Raw genomic sequence first — 3,062 nt, forward strand, 5'->3', positions numbered from 1 at the left:
GTTAACATATCGTATGTTAAAAGGGAGTTTGAAAATTTGAAAGCTGTTTATATTCCCAAAAGAGTTGAATGAAATAAATCTGATACCTTCGAAGGTGTCAGTAAAGACAGAAAACTATGTAAAATTGCTGTTTTCATAAAACTCGGTGTCTAAAATGTATTTTTAATGAAGTGGGTACTACCCAAGTCTATTTTATGGGTGCTGCCTTAATTCAATTATACATACTTTAGCATTTAAATAAGGACTAGCTGAAGATGTTAAAATACCTGTACCCAAAGGGACTTTACATATATTAGTCATAAATCTCATGAAAAAAGATAGTCCCTCTCCATTTTATAAAGAAGAAAATGGAGGTTCAAAGATATGAAAGCATTTGCTTAAGATCACCCAGCTAGTAGGTTTCAAATTTGGGTTAATATGATTCAAAATAGAGTTTTCTTTCTCTAAGAATAAATGGAAATTCCAGGACACATAAAAGCTGAATGGTGGAGAGAGATTTGGAAACAGATCGGGTTCCTCCAAATATGCCAGGTAATAACTGCATTCTAGAGAGTATGCTGGGTGATAAGAATGACTTCTCCAAAGGATAAGTTAAGGCTGATATTAGGTCACAGAAAAATGATAGTAACATTGAATAATAGAATCAATTTCCTAGATGAGGAAATTAAGATCTCTTTCAAAGTTTAGCTGTCTTGTTTGATAATAAGACTGATAATTTTTCCTTGATGTCCGTTCTCTCATTCATCCTTTTGGACAAGGAGCCACCTACTATTAGCTGAGGATATGATTCTACCTTTCCCATCCTTCTTTCCAATCTATAATGCCATGTGACTGAGTTCTGGCCAATGGATGAAGGGAAGTGATGTGTGAAAATTCTGAGTTATGTTCTTGCAAGAAAGATGCTTATTCTCTCCCTCTTTCCTCTGTCTCATGTGGATGTGTGATGGGTATAGAAAATGTAGTGGGAGTGAGCCAACTTTGACCATCCTCATGAGGGTCATACATTAGCAGAAGGAACCTAAGGCCCTGGATAGCTTTATAAAGCAGAGATGCTGAAGCTCCTTGGACCACCTACCAACTCCGACTTTACATGAGAGAGAAATAAGTTAATCTTGTTCAAGCCACTTTTATTTAGTCTCTATGAAAGCAGCCAAAACAATCCTGAAATGTATACTTCCTAACTCCTAGTTTAGTGTTGTCACCCTTGTATATGTATTGCACTGAGATATTTACTCTGATTACTAATTTATTTAAATATGTTAATTCTTTTCTTTAAAACTGTGGATGAACAGGTTGAATTTTGGGTCAATATTGTTTAATTAAGCAATTTCAATTCCAGGACTGTAGACTATATTACTACACATTGCTATTCTCAAATCTAATTAAAATATTGAAAATTAATTAAAATGCAAGAGAAAATTATCAGATTTTATAGGCAGAATCTATATAGTAAATAGCATATTATTGTTTTTGTTGCTGTTGTTGCTGTTTACTGTTAGATTGGGTAAGAGTCGATTGAATTTATGCATGGCTTTTTTTGAGAGACTTATTTTTTACTCTTCTGACTTAATGGAAACCATTCCAATCAATAAAAATAATTTATCCAATCAAATCATTTGAAAAATGTCTGTTAATTTCTGAAATATTCCATGGAATTTTTTCTCCAGTACTTTAAACACTTTTCATGGCATCTGTTCAAATGATTAAAGAAAAAATCTCCCCCTCACCAAAACCGTAAAAATTTTCAATTTAAAAAAAAAAAACGTTCTGAAATATCTTGAACAGATTGAGGGTAAGAACGAGATAACCAGGAAATTTAGAATGGGTTTATTGACCCCAAACTTATGCTACAGTGGAAATATTCATCACAGCTGTAATTATAGGATAACTCATTTGTCATAGCCTTAGAATCTGCTTCAGCAAAAGCTTTTTCTCTTTTTTCCCCCTGAGATCATGCTAAATCTGACCAGAGCTGTTTACTTACTCTCAGGTTCTCTCTATTTACCCCAGCATAGAGGCTAATGGTTTGCATTTAATGTAATTGTTCCCAAATAGGACACTTGCTGAAGTTAAATAACAAATATGTTCTGATGCTTCTGCATAGTTAAAATATTTTTTAAAAAATGTAAAATTTTGAGAAATACTTGTAATTCTTTTGAATCGTGTACCAAATAGGTCACCAAACTGGAATTTAATTCATCTCTCATCGATTAATGTATTTTTTTTATTATTTGTAGTGTTATTCATATGTGTTCTAATTAATATTATTTCAGTTAGCCAAGAGAGATGCTCATATCTTATTCGGTTAACAACTTAACGCCTTCTGATGTGCTGGTCTGTTAAATATTTTAAATGTCTGAGCTGTCTAGACTCAAAGTCAGTTAAAATATTTCATCTTAGATACTTCCCTTCATTTTCCCTATCCCCACCCAAGTCTAACCTCTGTTCCATCTAGAAACCCTGGGCCTATCACTCTGAGAAAAATTTTTTTTTATTTTTCAATTCAACTAAATTTTATGTTAGTTTGTTCTAGATCACCTAGATTACTAACCTCAGCTTCATAAGAACTAGATGTGTTCTTTCTGTTCCCAGCCTCTACTAAACTAAAATCACTGTAGTGTTTTGAAATTGGACATATTGTAAACACATCATGTTTATAACACATTTCCCTTCCTACATTAAAGTAACTAAACTTGTACACTGTTAAATTATAGACACACCAAAATGAGTGTCAGAGGCTGTTTTGTCTGGTGAATACTGATACCAGTACTTCTGGACCACTCTGTGTCTTAGATTTTGTTTTTTAAAAATATTGGGTAGATACAAAATAATATTTATATATGATCAAAATGCACAAGAGCGATACAATATCCATTTGTGCAACTGCTATCGATCTAGTGCAAGAAAGAAAAAAAAAACACATGATCTGCAAAGTTCCTTATGTTCCCTGTCCCATCCTTACTTTTTCCTCTTCCAAGAAGTTACTTTATCCTTAATTTTGTGGTTATTATTCTCTTAGTGTCTTAAGTGTTTTTTAACCTGTAAAGTAAATACAATAGCAG

Source organism: Pteropus vampyrus, unplaced genomic scaffold, assembly GCF_000151845.1.
Source record: "Pteropus vampyrus isolate Shadow unplaced genomic scaffold, Pvam_2.0 Scaffold42, whole genome shotgun sequence".
Lineage (NCBI taxonomy): Eukaryota > Metazoa > Chordata > Mammalia > Chiroptera > Pteropodidae > Pteropus > Pteropus vampyrus.